Raw genomic sequence first — 17,610 nt, 5'->3', positions numbered from 1 at the left:
AGTTTGAGTAAACTCCGGGAGTTGGTGATGGACAGGGAGGCCCGGCATGCTGCAATTCATGGGGTCGCAAAGAGTTGGACACGACTGAGCAACTGAACTGAACTGAGCTGAAGTTAGCTTGATTTTATTGTTCAACAAGAGAATCTGGCTTTGATGCTAAGTGACTTGTTCTGCTTTATGAGTCAGGCAAGCCCACATTGTTTCAGAATTTTCCCATTATTTTCTTGAGTGATCATTAACCTTACTGTGATCTCCCAAAGCCCCCTAAAGCTCCCTCTCTATCCACAATTCCTTAATGGGATTTCTAAGCTAGCTATTTGATTATCCTCCCTATCAAAGATGACGCATTTTTTTAGTAGAGGGCTAAGCATAATGTCAGTGCTATTATATAAGAAAACAAACAAAAACTATTCCTTCATGGTTCCAACTGCTTTACCACTAGCAACTGTTTCTAAAGATATTAAATAGTTTGTATATTTTGAATACTTCATATTTAATAAAGTAATATTTTCTATAAAAGAAATATATTCATTTTCATATTTAAATGTTAAGAAATTAACTTAAATACATCCCCTTATTAATAGAAAAGGATTGCTGGGAGTGAATTTGGTATAAGTTGATACTATGATGGTAATGATGATCATAGTGTGATTTTGAGGGTGTTCTGGAAGAGGTTACTGTATTGAGTCAAATAATATTTCTTTTTTTAAAATATAAATTTATTTATTTTAATTGGAGGTTAATTACTTCACAATATTATAGTGGTTTTTGCCATACATTGACATGAATCCGCCATGGATGTACATGTGTTCCTCATCCTGAACCCACCTCCCACCTCCCTCCCCATCCCGTCCCTCTGGGTAATCCCAGTGCACCAGCCCCGAGCACCTTGTCTCATGCATCCAACCTGGACTGGTGATCCACTTCACATATGATAATATACATGTTTCAATGCCATTCTCCCAAATCATCCCACCCTCGCCCTCTCCCACAGAGTCCAAAAGACTGTTCTATAATCTGCATCTCTTTTGCTGTCTCGCATATAGGGTTATTGTTACCATCTTTAAATTCCACATATATGTGTTAGTATACTGTATTGGTGTTTTTCTTTCTGGCTTACTTCACTCTGTATATTAGGTTTCAGTTTCATCTTCAAATGTATTCTTTTTAATGGCTGAGTAATATTCCATTGTGTATATGAACCACAACTTTCTTATCCATTTGTCTGCTGATGGACATCTAGGTTGCTTCCATGTCCTGGCTATTATAAACAGTGCTGCAATGAACATTGGGGTACACATGTCTCTTTCAATTCTGGTTTCCTTGGTGTGTATGCTCAGCAGTGGAATTGCTGGGTCATATGGCAGTTCTATTTCCAGTTTTTTAAGGAATCTCCACACTGTTCTCCATAGTGGCTCTACTAGTTTGCATTCCCACCAACGTGTAAGAGGGGTTCCCTTTTCTCCACACCCTCTCCAGCATTCATTGTTTGTAGACTTTTGGACAGCAGCCATTCTGGCTGGCGTGAAATGGTACCTCATTGTGGTTTTGATTTGCGTTTCTCTAATGAGAGATGTTGAGAATATTTTCATGTGTTTGTTAGCCATCTGTATGTCTTCTTTGGAGAAAAGTCTGTTTAGTTCTTTGGCCCATTATTTGATTGGGTCGTTTATTGTTCTGGAATTGAGCTGCAGGAGTTGCTTGTATATTTTTGAGATTAATTCTTTGTCAGTTGCTTCATTTGCTATTATTTTCTCCCATCTGAAGGCTGTCTTTTCACCTTGCTTATAGTTTCCTTTGTTGTGCAAAAGCTTTTAAGTTTAATTCGGTCCCATTTGTTTATTTTTGCTTTTATTTCCAATACTCTGGGAGGTGGGTCATAGAGGATCCTGCTGCGATTTATGTTGGAGAGTGTTTTGCCTATGTTTTCCTCTAGGAGTTTTACAATTTTTGGTCTTATGTTTAGATCTTTAATCCATTTTGAGTTTATTTTTGTGTCCGGTGTTAGAAAGTGTCCTAGGTTCATTCTTTTACAAGTGGTTGACCAGTTTTCCCAGCACCATTTGTTAAAGAGATTGTCTTTTCTCCATTGTATATTCTTGCCTCCTTTGTCAAAGATAAGCTGTCCACAGGTGTGTGGATTTATCTCTGGGCTTTCTATCCTGTTCCATTTATCTATATTTCTGTCTTTGTGCCAGTACCATACTGTCTTGATGACTATGGCTTTGTAGTAGAGCCTGAAGTCAGGCAGGTTGATTCCTCCAGTTCCATTCTTATTTCTCAAAATGGCTTTGGCTATTTGAGGTTTTTTGTATTTCCATACAAATTGTGAAATTATTTGTTCTAGTTCTTTGAAAAATGCTGTTAGTAGCTTGATAGGGATTGCATTGAATCTATAGGTTGCTTTAGGTAGTATACTCATTTTCACTATATTGATTCTTCAAATCCATGAACACGGTATATTTCTCAATCTATTTGTGTTCTCTTTGATTTCTTTCATCAGTGTCTTATAGTTTTCTATATATAAGTCTTTTGCTGGCCTCATAGAATGAGTTTGGAAGTTTATCTTCTGCAATTTTCTGGAAGAGTTTGAGTAGGATAGGTGTTAGCGCTTCTCTAAATTTTTGGGGGTATTCAGCTGTGAAGCCATCTTGTCCTGGGGTTTGTTTGCTGGAAGATTTCTGATTGCAGTGTCAATTTCCGTGCTTGTGATGGGTCTGTGAAGATCTTCTATTTCTTCCTGGTTCAGTTTTGGAAAGTTGTACTTTTCTAAGAATTTCTCCATTTCTTCCAAGTTGTCCATTTTATTGGCATATAGTTGCTGGTAGTAGTCTCTTATGATCCTTTGTATTTCAGTGTTGTCTGTCATGATCTCTCCATTTTCATTTCAAATTTTGTTAATTTGATTCTTTTCCCTTTGTTTCTTAATGAGTCTGGTAAATGGTTTGTCAATTTTATTTATCTTCTCAAAGAACCAGCTTTTAGCTTTGTTGATTGTTGCATGGTCTCTCTTGTTTCTTTTGCATTTATTTCTGCCCTAATTTTTAAGATTTCTTTCCTTCTACTAACCCTGGGGTTCTTCATTTCTTCCTTTTCTAGTTGCTTTAGATGTAGAGTTAGGTTATTTATTTGACTTTTTTTCTTGTTTCTTGAGGTAAGCCTGTATTGCAAGGAACCTTCCCCTTAGCACTGCTTTTACAGTGTCCCATAGGTTTCGGGTTGTTGTGTTTTCATTTTCATTCGTTTCTATGCATATTTTGATTTCTTTTTTGATTTCTTCTGTGATTTGTTGGTTATTCAGCAGCGTGTTGTTCAGCCTCCATATGTTGGAATTTTTAATAGTTTTTCTCCTGTAATTGACATCTAGTCTTACTGTGCTGAGGTCAGAAAAGATTCTTGGAATGATTTCAAGTTTTTTTGAATTTACCAAGGCTAGATTAATGGCCTAGGATGTGATCTATCCTGGAGAAGGTTCCATGTGCACTTGAGAAAAAGGTGAAATTGATTGATTTTGGGTAAAATGTCCTATAGATATCAGTTAGATCTAACTGGTCTATTGTATCATTTAAAGTTTGTGTTTCCTTTTTCATTTTCTGTTTAGTTGATCTATCCATGGGTGTGAGTGGGGTATTAAAGTCTCCCATTATTATTGTGTTATTGTTAATTTCCCCTTTCATACTTTTTAGCATTTGCCTTACATATTGTGGTGCTCCTATGTAAGATGCATACATATTTATAATTGTTATATCTTCTTCTTGGGTTCATCCTTTGATCATTATGTAGTGTCCTTCTTTGTCTCTTTTCACAGCCTTTATTTTAAAGTCTATTTTATCTGATATGAGTATTGCTACTCCTGCTTTTTTATTTTTGGTCTCTATTTGCATAGAGTATCTTTTTCCAGCCCTTCACTTTCAATCTGTATGTGTCCCTTGTTTCGAGGTGGGTTTCTTGTAGACAACATATATAGGGGTCTTATTTTTGTATGCATTCAGCCACTCTTTGTCTTTTGGTTGGGGCATTCAGCCCATTTACATTTAAGGTAATTATTGATAAGTATGATCCCGTTGCCATTTACTTTGTTGTTTTGGGTTCAAGTTTATACACCCTTTCTGTGTTTCCTGTCTAGAGAATATCCCCTAGCATTTGTTGGAGAGCTGGTTTTGTGGTGCTGGATTCTCTCAGCTTTTGCCTGTCTGTTAAGCTTTTGATTTCTCCTACATATTTGAATGAGATCCTTGGTGGGTACAGCAATCTGGGTTGTAGGTTTTTCTCTTTCATCACTTTAAGTATGTCCTGCCATTCCCTTCTGGCCTGAAGAGTTTCTACTGAAAGATCAGCTGTTATCCTTATGGGAATCCCTCTGTATGTTATTTGTTGTTTTTCCCTTTCTGCTTTTAGTATTTGTTTTTTGTGTTTGATCTTTGTCAATTTGATTAATATGTGTCTTGGTGTGTTTTGCCTTGGGTTTATCCTGTTTGGGACTCTCTGGGTTTCTTGGACTTGGGTGGCTATTTCCTTCCCCATTTTAGGGAGGTTTTCAACTATTATCTCCTCAAGAATTTTCTCACGGTCTTTCTTTTTGTCTTCTTCTTCTGGGACTCCTGTGATTTGAATGCTGGGGAGTTTATCATTGTCCCAGAGGTCTCTGAGGTTGTCCTCATTTCTTTTAATTCTTTTTTCCTCTTCGTTTCATTTATTTCTACCACTCTATCTTCTACTTCACTTATCTTATCTCTGTCTCCGTTATTATCTTGGTTCCCTCCAGAGTGTTTTTTATCTCATTTATTGCATTATTCATTATATATTGACTCTTTTTTATTTCTTCTAGGTCCTTGTTAAACATTTCTTGCATCTTCTCAATCCTTGTTCCAGGCTATTAATCTGTAACTCCATTTTGTTTTCAAGATTTTGGATCATTTTCACTATCATTATTCGGAATTCTTTATCAGGTAGACTCCCTGTCTCTTCCTCTTTTGTTTGGTTTGGTGGACATTTATCCTGTTCCTTTACCTGCTGGGTATTTCTCTTCCTTTATATCTTGTTTATATTACTGTGTTTGGGGTGGCCTGCCTGTATTCTGGCAGTTTGTGGTTCCTCTTTATTGTGGAGGTTCTTCGCTGTGGGTGGGGTTGGATAAGTGGCTTGTCTAGGTTTCCTGGTTAGGGAAGCTTGTGTCGGTGTTCTGGTGTGTGGAGCTGGATTTCTTCTTTCTGGAGTGCAATGAAGTGTCCAGTCGTGTGTTTTGAGATGTCAATGGGTTTGGTTTGATTTTGGGCAGCCTATATATTGATGCTCAGGTCTATGTTTTTGTGTTGCTGGAGAATTTGCATGGTGTGTCTTGGGCTGGAACTTGTTGGCTCTTGGTTTCAGTGTAGGTATGGAGGCTTTTGAATGATCTCTTATCAATTAATGTTCCCTGGAGTCAGGAATTCTCTGGTGTTCTCAAGTTTTGGACTTAAGGCTCCTACCTCTGGTTTTCATTCTTAGTCTTACAGTAGCCTCAAGACTTCTCTATCTATATAGCACCGATGATAAAATATCTAGGTTAATGATGAAAAGTTTCTCCACAGTGAGGGACACCTGGAGAGGCACACAGAGTTACATGGCGAAGAGAAGAAGGAGGAGGGAAATAGAGGCAGCCAGGAGGAGAAGAGGGGGTATCAAAAGGGGAGAGAGCAAGCTAGCCAGTAATCACTTCCCTATGTGCTCTCCACAGTCTGGACCCATCAGAGCTGTTCATGGAGTTACACAGAGAAGAGAAGAGGGAGGAAGGAGACAGAGGTGGCCATGAGGAGAAAAGGGGGAATCAAAAGGAGAGAGAGAGATCCAGCCAGCAATCAATTCCCTAAGTGTTCTCCACAGCCCAGAACACACAAAGAGATTCATAGAGTTGGGTAGAGAAGAGAAGGGGGAGGGAGGAGATAGAGGCGACATGGACAAGAAAAAGGAGAGTCAAAAGGGGGAGAGAGCAATCAAGCCAGTAATCTCACCCCCAAGTAAAAATGGGTACTGAAGATTGGGTTTTTTTAAGATACAACATTGATAACAAATACTGAAAAGCAAAGATTAAAAATCTAGAGTAGAGGTTAGATTCTCAAAAATACAATATTAAAAAAACAAAACAAAGTCACAAAAATTATAAAATATATATATGAAGTTTGTTTTAAAAATAGGGTCTTTTTTTTGCAAGGTAATAGGTTATAAAAATGAAAATTAAAGGAGTAATTAGAGAACTTAAAAATTAAAATTTTTTTAAAATTCAAAACATGATAATAGTAAAAATATATCTAGAAATTTCTCTGGAGCTGTTGCAGACAGTGTGGGATCAGTTCATTTTCAGATAGTTCATTGATCCAGCTTATACTTGTCAAGATCTATAGGCCCCTTCCTATGTAGTCTGTGCTAACCACAGGGTTTTAATCTGTTGCACTTGTCACTTCCAAAGAGGTTCCCTCTGTTTATTTTAGCTTCTTCAGCTTGCTGGTCAGTGTCTAATTTCCACCCTGACACAAGGGAGTGATGGTGGTCACTTTCTTAGACTCACTTGTTCAGTCGTGCTGTGGGGAGGGAGAAACACTGCAAGCAAATATCACTGGTGTGTATGGGGAGTGCTTGCAGTGTTTCAGCTGCACTGGGTGTGCCCCCTCCTCCCCCCGCCACGGCTTGTGTGCTTTCATGGTCTACACTTCTCAGGCTCTAGGTTGCTCTGCCAGGAACTGTCTGAGGAGGCCCTGGGGTGCATGCACTTCCCAGGTCTAAGTTGCTCAGGTTCAGGTTCTCGGGTAATCCACAAAGGTGCAGACTCGGTTGGGCCTGGGTTTTGTGCCCTTCTCAGGTCTGAGCAGCTCAGGTGACCAGGTGCTTGGCGAGTGCAGTCGCTCCCAGCTTGGGGGGAGGTGCATCTTATTGCCTCCCCCATCCCAGCCCCTTGGTTTTCTGGGTGTACAATGTGCGTGCCTTCTCAGGTCTGCTGTGTGTCTCTTCTGGGGAGCTGATCTCTGGCTGCGACCAATGTCAACCATCCAGAATCCCAAGAAGTCTTGGTTAGCAAGGAAGCCTGCTTGCAGTTTGGTAGAGGATGCCTCTCTGGGGCCACGATTGCCCCCTTCCGGTTCTGGCTGCCCCCACCTGCCTGTCTCTGGTGGGAGATGGGCCGGTCCACAGCCAGCTAGCTCTGCACAGTCCTTTGTTCTGCTGTTTGTGAGCGGGCCTGGCAGTGTCTTAGGTTAGGTTTTTTCAGGAGATAGTTCTCTCTGTCTCTCTCTTTTTCCTTTCTCTCTCTCTCTCTGGCTATCCCACAGTCTGGGTTGCTGTCACGTTAGTTCCCTCAGATTGCCCTCGGGGCATTCAGGCCCTGTCCTTACCCTAAGCAATGCAGCCCGCACCTCCCTGTCCAGACCCTGCTTTCTAGTGGCAGATGCGAGCATCTGGGCTGCTTCTCCTCTGAGGGTTGCCGTTAGGCACGTAATCTGTGGGTTTTAATTAATTATTTATTTATTTATTTATTCTTCCTCCCAGTTATGTTGCCCTCTGAGTTCCAAGACTAACCATAGACCCACCGATGAGAGTGTTTCCTGGTGTTTGGAGACTTCTCTCTTTTTTAAGACTCCCTTTCCAGGATGGAGCTCCATCCCTACCTCATTTGTCTCTCTTTTTATCTTTTATATTTTCTCCTACCTCCTTTCAGAGACAATAGACTGCCTTTCTGGGTGCCTGATGTCCTCTGCCAGCATTCAGAATTTGTTTTGTGGAATTTTCTCAGCGTTCAAATGTTCTTTCAGTGAATTTGTGGGGGAGAAAGTGGTCCCTCTGTCCTATTCCTCCACCATCTTAGGACCACCTCCTGTATTGAGTCAAATAATATTTCTATGGATTATTTCTATTATTGCTCAAGATGCATTGGAGATTTGTTGGGTAACATTCATAAGTGCATAACATTTTTTTTAACCCAGAAAGGACAAATGCTATCTGACACTGATTTCAGTCCATTAGTCTGATAGAACCTAGAGTAAACATTTCAAGTTAATCAAATGACAACAAGGATTTATTACATTCAGTAAACTATGTTTCTTGAATACTCTGTGTATGTGTGTTTTATATCATTTAATCTTCCAAGAGTCCCTGTTAGCATGGTTCATTGGGAGATAATGAGGGTCAGAAGCTATGTAGCTCTCCCAGTTCTGTTCAATTCAGTTCACTCAGTCGTGTCCGATTCTTTGTGACCCCATGGACTGCAGCATGCCAGGCCTCCCTGCCAATCACCAACTCCTGAAGCTTACTCAAACTCATGTCCATTGAGTCAGTGATACCATCCAACCATCTCATCCTCTGTCGTCCCCTTCATCTCCCACCTTCAATCTTTCCCAACATCAGAGTGTTTTCCAATGAGTCAGTTCTTCGCATCAGGTGGCCAAAGTATTGGAGTTTCAGCTTCAGCATCAGTCCTTTCAGTGAATATTCAGCACTGATTTCCTTTAGGATTTATCTCCTTGCAGTCCAAGGGACTCACAAGAGCCTTCTCCCAGTAATGCACTGCTAGTGAAAGGTGGACCCGGAATTCAAACCTGGATATCTAACTTCTAAGTCCACACTGTTGACCACTAAGCTTTGTGACCAACTTCAGAAAAAAGAATGAAATCAGGTCCTTTCCTATAAGCACCTCAAACTGTGAAGGGAGAAATGGGTGGATATATACACAAATGATATCACTGTGGTACAGTAAGAACTAGAGAAAATGGATTTATGAAATAACGTGTGAGCACAGAAATGGTGGGCAGAAGTTGTGTCTGGGTAAATCAGGTGAGGGTTCACAGACCTGAAGTCTGAGGCCCAAAGGAGAAGAAGAGTATTCAAGGCTAAAAACACAATTAAGTAAACAGCCACCAAAGAGGAAAGGACTTCCCTGGTGACTCAGACGATAAAGGATCCACCTGCAATACAGGAGATCTGGGTTCAGTCGCTGGGTTAGGAAGATCCCCTGGAGGAGGGCATGGCAACCCACTCCAGTATTCTTGCCTGGAGAATCCCATGGACAGAGGAGTCTGGTGGGGTACAGTCCATGGGGTTGCAAAGAGTTGGACACAACTGAGTGACTAAGCACAGCACAGCACAAAGAGGAAAAGAGATTAACACATTATGGAAATCATGCAAAGTTTGGCATTGGGGTAGAGGTTCTTGTGGTAGGAGCATTGAAATTAAATACAGCAATGCTCTGAATTTACTCTATTGAATAACTGAATATTAAAATAGTCATAAGGATCAGGGAGCATAAGTTAAAGGTTAAGTGACTAAGACAGGACTTATGACTTGCTAAGTTTCAAGCTAGGTCTATTTCTCCAGTTATTTTAATTACTTTGTCAGCATCCTTTAGAACATATCCTTTCTGTAGACTTTTTGTTTCAGGTCAACAACTTCTTGTGCATTTCAGCTAATGCCTCATTATTATGCTAACTGTATTTTCTCTGTCGAAGCTCTGTATTACAGCGTGTTACTATATATGGCAGGCTATGATTTGGCCTTGCTGAACTTTGGGCAATTACCAGTAGCTTCAGACTGAATAGGGTTATTTTGAGGTCATATACTGAAGCTACAAAGGATTGAATTATTTATGACTTTAATATTCACCAGTGTTTCTAGTGCAAGAGCCAATATACCACTGACTATTATCTGTCAAGAAAACAATGCATCTGTTCCATTTGTTGATGACTGATAAAACAAAGCAGTTTAAATTTCTGCTTTGAACTCCACATGGGTTGAATTTCTTTTGGCCCTAAGTATTTCAGTAATAATAATGACAAAAATATTTGTAATAAATACTTAAAATATTTATTAAAAATAATAGTATTGTGTGTGTTACTAATTAGCACTAAAAAAAGAATGCATAAAATTAAACATACATATATATAATATCTATGTGTATATGCATAATTTTGCTGTATTACTATACTATTTTTATTTTTGCATAATACAGATTGACTTGGGGAAATAGGTGTCATCCTCAAACACAAGCTATAAGCCCAGTTGCATTTCTGTAAAAAGTCAGTATTTGGTATAAAATATATTTTTTAAAACTTATAAAAGATTATTTCTATCTTACTTGACCACTTTTCCCCTTCCACTTCTTAGCTTCAGCAAAGTTAAAGGAAAACACATATTAGTTATTATGAAACAAGAAGTAGAGGAAGAAATATTTTCTAAAAGTAACTAAAACTCCCCCTTTTAAGTGGCACACACAAAATAAATGTACTGATAAGTTTATAGAATTAAACCTTAGAGATGGAAGGCAGTTTAGAGTTCAATTTTGATCATTAAAAAAATTTTTTTTTCAAAACTGTCAACATCAAAATAATTCTTTCTGAGTATAAACCCTGAAATGAGTTTTCATTACCTAACAGTAGTACTCCTTGGTACGAATCAAGTGGCACAGTGATAACAGCACTAGGAAGTTGTTGTTCAGTTGCTAATTCATGTCCAACTCTTTGCAGCTCCATGGACTGCAGCATACCAGGCTTTCTTGTCCTTCACTCTCTCCCTGAGTTTTCTCAAACTCAAGTCCATTGGGTTGATGATGCCATCCAAACATCTCATCCTTTGTCATCCCCTTCTGATCCTGGCCTCAACCTTCCCCAGCACCACAGTATTTTCCAATGAGTTGACTCTCTGCATCAGGTGGCCAAAATATTGGAGCTTCAGCATCAGATCTTCCAATGAATATTCAAGATTGATTTCCTTTAGGATTGACTGGTTTGATCTTGCTGTCCAAGGGATTCTTAAGAGTCTTCTCCAACACCACAATTTGAAAGCATCAATTCTTCAGTACTCAGTCTTCTTTATGGTCCAACTGTCACATCCATATGTGATTACTGAAAAGTCATAGCTTTGACTATGGGACCTTTGTTGGCAAAGTGATGTCTCTGGTTTTTAATATGCTATTTAGTTTTATTACAGCTTTTCTTCCAAGGAGCAAGCATCTTTTAATTTTGTGACTGCAGTCAACATCTGCAGTGATTTCTGAGCCCAAGAATATAAAGTCTATCAGTGTTTCCACTTTTTACCCTTTTATCTGCCATGAAGTGATCTGACCTGATACCATGATCTTAGTTTTTTGAATGTTGAGTTTCTAAGCCAGCCTTTTCACTCTCCTCTTTCACCTTCATCAAGAGGTTTCAGTTCCTCATCACTTTCTGCCATTAGAATGGTAGCATCTGCATATCTGAGGTTGTTGATATTCTCCCAGCAATCTTGATTCCAGCTGGTGAGTCATCCATCCTACCATTTCCCATGATGTACATATAAGTTAAGTGAGTAGGTGACATTGTACAGCCTTGGCACTATGTATCAGTGTCACTATATATGTTATATATATAATCTCTCTCTCTATATATATATATATAAAATCAGTTAGTTGTCCCATGTCCATTTCTAACTATCGCTTCTTGACCTGCATATAGGTTTGTCAGGAGACAGGTAAGGTGCTCTGGTAGTCCCATCTCTTTACAAATGTTCTATAGTTTGTTGTGATCCACACAGTCAAAGGCATTTGTGTAGCCAATGAAGAATAAGTAGGTGTTTTTCTGGAATTCCCTTGCTTTTCCTATGATCCAAAGGGTGTTGGCAATTTGATCTCTGGTTCTTCTGCCTTTTATAAATCCAGCTTGTACATCTGGAACTTCTCAGTTCATGTATTTTTGAAGTCTAGCTTGAAGGATTTTGAATATTATTTTGTTAGCACGTGAAATGAGTGCAACTGTATGTTAGTTGAACATTCTTTAGCATTGCTTTTCTTTGGGATTGGAATGAAAACTGACCTTTTCCAGTCCTGTGGTTTAGGGAATATGCTATGCACAGGCCTGTACTATAATTAACAGGGCCTCTTTGAAAAACAAAAATGACTTTCTCATCACCCCCAGGCAAAGGGCTGGGAGCAGTAAAAAGTAAATCATGGAAAGACATCTTGAAAACAAGATGTTGAATGTGACCGAGAGAAAATCATTAGTTCCCATAACCAAAGCCTTGAGGGAGTTGCTGAGAAACAGCCTCACTAGCTGAAGGGCTAAACAAAGTCATGAAAGGCCTGAAGGTTTGACACTGAGGACTATGCATTGCATATCTTTATCCTCAATCTGAGATGGTAAAGAACAGATATCTCTAGAGCATGATTAAGGAAGAAGAAGTTAACAATAAAAAGCAGGCAAGGATGAGAATCTGGGCTTTTGCCTGCAAATGGCATCAGACCCTTGATCCTCACTTTATTTCTGAGTCTTCTTTTTCTTTATTCTTCTGCAGCACCGCTCCTTCTGGTCGGTTTGTTTTTGGGCTGGTCCCAACACTGTGGCCACTGCTGAGTTTTCCAAATTTGCTGACATATTCAGTGAGACACTTTAACAGCATCATCTTTTAGGAATAGAAATAGCTCAACTGGAATTCCATCACCTCCACCATCTTTGTTCACAGTAATGCTTCCTAAGGCCCACTTGACTTTGCACTCCAGGATATCTGCCTCTAGGTGAATGTCCACTAGGAAGCAGAACATCTTAAAATTTTATTTTCCCAAGAGACAATATTATATCTGGGAGTTGCTTTATTGACAAAAATTTAGCATAAAATAAATCACAGATATGTCCAATAATATAGTATAAAAGCAAATATTGAGTCATAATTCAGACCAGAGAAAATGATGCAAGTAAGTTCCTGGCACATAGTAGGCAATCCATACATGTTAGTGTGTCATATTCCAGGTTCTATTTACTTTGGTTGCCTCACTGCCGCTGCTGCTGCTTAGTCACGTCAGCTGTGTCCAACTGTGCGACCCCATAGATGGCAGCCCACCAGGCTCCCGTCCCTGGGATTCTCCAGGCAAGAGTACTGGAGTGCGCTGCCATTTCCTTCTCCAGTGCATGAAAGTGAAAAGTGAAAGTGAAGTCGCTCAGTCGTGTCCGACTCTTTGTGACCCCACGGACTGTAGCCTACCAGGCCCCTCCGTCCATGGGATTTTCCAGGCAAGAATACTGGAGTGGGGTGCCATTGCCTTCTCCTGGTTGCCTCACAGACTGCCCCAAAGCTTAATGGTTTAAAACAACAATATTCACCTGTTCTTTCTTATGGTCCCAAAACCGCATGAATGTGATGGGATTTGAACCTAGCCAAAAATACACACTGCAATGAAGAGTATGCCCCACTCTTCACAAGTAGAAAAAGCCCATGCACTGCAATGAAGACTGAACACAGACAAAAATAAACAAATTAATTTTAAAAAAAGGAAAATGGGCTTAATGCATTTAAAACTATCCATTTGTGTAAAAAAAATATAATACTTATATGAGAAATCTGGATTATTGAAACTAATATTGGAGAAAGATGTTTCCCAGCTGGGCTTAAAAAAGTGCAGATGTGTTTGATAGACAGGCTGACTCACGACCTCCCTGACATCAATTCCTGTGAGCGAGAGTTATGGGGAGGTTTCAGCAAGACAGAAGAGTGAAGAGGACAGTGCCATGTCAGTTCGTTAACCCTGTTTTGTGCAGCTTCTCTTTTGAGCTGTAGGGAATCTGAGGGCTGAAGCAAATGCTGTTTCAAAAGCAAAGTGTGTGGCCCACAGAGTAAGCAGAGTCCCAGGTGAACCGAGTGTACCAGGATTTAGAGAGGGGCTGGCTCCACTTTATGCAGAAGACATGGTGGACGGAACACATCGCTCTTTGACATGTTGAGGTTTTGCAGGTAAGGGTCAGAATAAATAATCTCCTAGACAGAGAAATGGAGAGGTCATGGTATGATGATTATATCCAAGTTCTTTATTGTAATGGGTTGCAAGCCAGTGGACAAAACAAGAGGCCAGAGCAAGACACAGTGAAGGACTGTTGCTGCCCAAGTGTTACACATTTCCTGAGGAGTCTTTGCAAAATTAGAATTCATTACTGTCAGGGTGGCAATAACTAAAGTTTAAGTCCTGTAGTTATGCTGTGAAAAGTGACAGTAAAATTGGTATAGAAATGTTAATGTAGACTCATTTGAACCCAATGTCAGATAAGGTCCTTGAAAATTTGGATCACACTAATAAACTATCTATAATTAACATTTAATTATTGATAATTTTATTTGACTTCTTAGAATTTTGAAGGATACTTGGAGGAATGATTTGGATAACTTATGTCTAAAAAAACTGAATGGTTACCTTCTCTGAGTCAAGCAGAAGCTTTATAAAATTATTCTATTTATTACCCTTTTCAGAAACATTTGCTGAAGCATCTATTTCAAAGTATCATTATATGGCTTTTGTTGCTGAAACTTAGAGACCCAAAACCTTTTCTGTCTGGTTGTCCTGTTTATTGTTTTACTCTTTGCAAGGGTTAAAAAAAGGAAAGGAAAAGAAAAAAAATCTACAATATGAACAGAACAATCACATGGACGGCATAACTTGGATTAGTGCTACAGAAAGAGTGACAGGAATGGAGAGAGGAAAATAAGCAATTGACCCCAAGTAATTGGCACCAAGTTTATGATTAAGGGTTTCATGGGGTAGGGGATGTTTAACACAATTCAATTTTCCCTAATTTTATTCATTTACAAGCCACACTCAAAATTCTGCCACTTATCTACATTCTTCCAGTATTATTGCTTGCCTAATATAAGTTTTTGGACAGAGGCACTATTAAAAATCTTATCTATATTTAGACAGGAAAGTTTACTGACTACCGAAAATGGAAAACTAAAATAATTTGCCATAAATAGAAAGAAACTATAAAAAGTAAATAAAAAGAAAACAAAGCGATGTTAATAAATTATAGTTAGAAGTTGTTGTCTACAGAATATTTGACCTTAAGGCCTGCTATCTTTCTTTTTCATGAAAAATGGAGGTTGGCAAGTGTTAGGGAGATATTATTAATACAAACACTTACTCCAAACCAATACCTCCTCTTGAGGCCATGAGACAAACTGAAAAAGAATTGGAAAGGGGTATAACTTTCTTCTATGTGATTTATTTAATAAATATTTGCTAAGTTAATGTTATTTAAGGTCATATTCACAAACATGATAGTGATGTTCATGATAGAAATAATAAAAATTTCATGATAGAAAACTAGCAGTGTTCTCCATCTCTCTTTGTTCCATGTTTCAAGAATGTGTACTGGTCAAGAGGGTGGCCAGAGTGCTGGATAGATATGGATTTAAATCTCAGCTTTGTCATTTAATGGCACAGGTATCATGGAAATGTAATTTTACCACTATAATTCTGTCTCATTTGTATTTAAGGAAATATTTAGTACATGCAATGACAATGAAGCTGTTCATGTAAAAATGAACAGGATGTGCTAAGGAAGGGACTATAAATATATCTCTATTGTTTTATTAAGGCATTGTCTACAGGTTGGCTGTCAAGAAAATCCATTCTAACTTAATTTAGCTCAGTTGTTTTAACAATCCATTCATATTATTTGTTCTCCTAGCATCATATTCCCTCCAGCAATCTGGCTATAGCTTCTCTGTTTTCTCTGATACTTCCTTTCTTCTGCTTTTTAGTGTGATTTTTCCTTAGGCTCAATCTTTGAGCCTCTTCTCAGGTTTTATATTATTCCTTAGAAGCCTGGTCATTGATAAGACTTTAACAATGTGTTGTAAGAAAGTCACTCCCAAAATTGGCATTCTTCAAATCTGCCCTTCACCCGTTTATAGCCTAAACTACTACTTGATACTTGGCACATCTTGTCCCTTTTAGATCTGACATGGCTAAAGACAGCACATCTATCTCATCCTCTTCTATCTTGCCAATGATCCCAGCATTTTCCAGTTTCTTAGAAGTGTGGGGGCTAATTGCATGTGCTTTGGAGTCAGAATCCTCTGGAAACTTGACTCTAATATTTACTAATTTAACTGAAAGTTACTCATCAGCAAGAAATATGTGTATATAGTCAAAATTCCCCAATACTCCAAGAAAAGTGAATGCTGGAAAAAACAATCTATAATGAAATGTAGATAAAATACTATTTACATTGAATTTCATTACTTACTTGTCCATTCTAAAGAGAGACATTGCCACCAGACACCAAAATACTACAAAGACTTTTGGGGGACGATTTTCAGTTCTCTTTAAAAACATCATCCTTTGCACCATATTAGACCATGTTGTGGACATAAAATACACATGGTATCTCTTCTAAATAGTTTAAAAGGTAAGTTCACTGGCTCTAGGGAATATGGCAACATTTAGTACCTTAAGTGAATTAAATAAAATAGCTAAAGTATGTGCAGTCTAATTTAGTCATATGAAAGCAAAACAGGCTAATTCTTCTTGAGCGTACTTATGATACTTGTTCATGTTGTAAAGTTTTTGGAAAGTGACTGCCAATGATTTTTATTTAAATAAGAGTGATTATTGGAAATTTGAAAGTTATCCAGAAGATATATTAAAATTGTGATGATTCATTTTATGAGTGGGTGCAACTAGCATTCTTTTAAATGGAAGGTCTTTGGGTAAGTAAAAAAAAATAATACATGACAAAATAATGATTTGTACACCATTAAAAGGAATACAGCTCTGGTAGATATGTTTTGGAGTGTCTGCTTGGGTAAATATCCCCTTGACTGCTTGCTTCTCACATGTGATGGTCTTCTAGCACAGGGGTCCCCAACCCCTGAACCACAGACCAGGACCACCAGTCCATGGCCTGTGTGGCACTAGGCCGCACAGCACGAGGTGAGAGATGGGCAAGTGAGTGAAGCTTTGTCTATATTTACAGCTGCTCTGCATCACTCCCAGTACTGCCTGAGCTCCGCCTTCTCTCATTTTAATGGTAGACATAGATTCTCATAGGAGCATGAACCCAACTGTGCTTCAATCATTTTGAAATCATCCCCCTACCCCGTACTTGGAAAAAATGTGTTCCACAAAACCGGCCTCTGGTGACGAAAAGGTTGGGGACTGCTGCTTCCGCAGCTCTGGGTGAAATGTGAGTCCCACTTTCTGACCATGTTGGTCCTTATCCATGCCATGCCACGTGGGAGTGCCTCCCCAGATATTTCCTGTTGAGGGTCAAGAGTGAGAGTTAGTCTCTCTGGGGCCTGGAACCATAGTATGTAAACTCATGAGTTAAGGATGTATGTTGTCATGCAAATTAGGAAGTAAGGAAAAAGAAAGAAGTTATGCAGCTAGTGGAAGAGAGGTAGCAAGAAGACCAAATTTCATCTGGGAGTCCAGTGGCTTTTGGCCATTGCTTTTGGTCCTTCTCAAAGTCCACTGCTTCTCAGCTTGTGGATTCTATAGAATCCTGTATATCTTTATACACACATTCTACTTTCCCTTAGTGTTACTGAAACCAAAGAGTCCTAACACAACTTCTACTGCATGGTCAACACTTTCAGTGGTGTATCAAAGCTGTATTAAGAGCGGGGGCTGTGCGGCGCTGGAGCAGTGAGCCGCCGAGAGGAGATACCCCATGTCCAATGTCAGAGAAACCCTAGAAAGATGGTAGGCACTGGAGCGGCTGTTGAGGAGACGCCCCATGTCCAAGAGCAAAGGAGAAGCCCCAGCAAGATGGTAGGAGGGGCAAATTCACATTTAGAATCAAATCCCATTCCCGCCAGAGATGCTCAAAGAGCTTAAGCAAACTCTGTGTG

The 17,610-nt window shown here is 39.2% G+C and overlaps 1 pseudogene; it reads right to left on the bottom strand.

Moving 5' to 3' along the window:
• The window catches only part of LOC122447273, an 86,857-nt pseudogene extending 69,876 nt beyond the window's left edge, over positions 1–16,981 (bottom strand).
• Between the last annotated feature and the right edge of the window lie 629 nt (positions 16,982–17,610).

This window comes from Cervus canadensis, chromosome 9 (genome assembly GCF_019320065.1).
Source record: "Cervus canadensis isolate Bull #8, Minnesota chromosome 9, ASM1932006v1, whole genome shotgun sequence".
Lineage (NCBI taxonomy): Eukaryota > Metazoa > Chordata > Mammalia > Artiodactyla > Cervidae > Cervus > Cervus canadensis.
The sequence above is the reverse complement of the archived record's forward strand: the minus strand, read 5'-3'. Positions and strand labels throughout refer to the sequence as shown.